Below are 556 nucleotides of genomic sequence, written 5' to 3'. Positions count from 1 at the left end.
AAAACGAAACCTAACCCAAACCCTAACGCGAACCCTAACCCTAACCTGAACCCAAACCCTAAGCCAAACCCTAACCCTAACCCTAACATGAACACTAATCCTAACCATAACCATAACCCGAAACCTAAACCTAATGCTAACCCTAACCCTAACCCGACACCTAACCCCAACCCTAATCCTAAACCTACCCCAAACCCAAATCATAACCGAAAACCGAACCCTAAACCTAACCCTCACCAAAACGCGAACACTAATCCTAACCCTAAACCTATTCCTAATTCTAACCTTAACCCTAACCCGAAACCTAACCGGAACCCAAATTCGAACCCCTAACCCTAACCCTAACACTAAACCTAACCCTAACTCGAACCCTAACCCCAACCCCAACCCCAAACCTAACCCTAACCCTAACCCTAACCCGAAACCGAACCCCAACCCGAAACCTAACCCCAACACTAAACCGAACCCTAACACTTACCCGGGCCCTAATCCTATCCTAACCCGAACCCTAACCCTATCCCGAACCATAACAATAACCCTAACCCGAACCATAACC

The sequence above is a fragment of the Vulpes lagopus genome, chromosome 15 (genome assembly GCF_018345385.1).
Source record: "Vulpes lagopus strain Blue_001 chromosome 15, ASM1834538v1, whole genome shotgun sequence".
Classification (NCBI taxonomy): Eukaryota; Metazoa; Chordata; class Mammalia; order Carnivora; family Canidae; genus Vulpes; species Vulpes lagopus.
The sequence above is the reverse complement of the archived record's forward strand: the minus strand, read 5'-3'. Positions refer to the sequence as shown.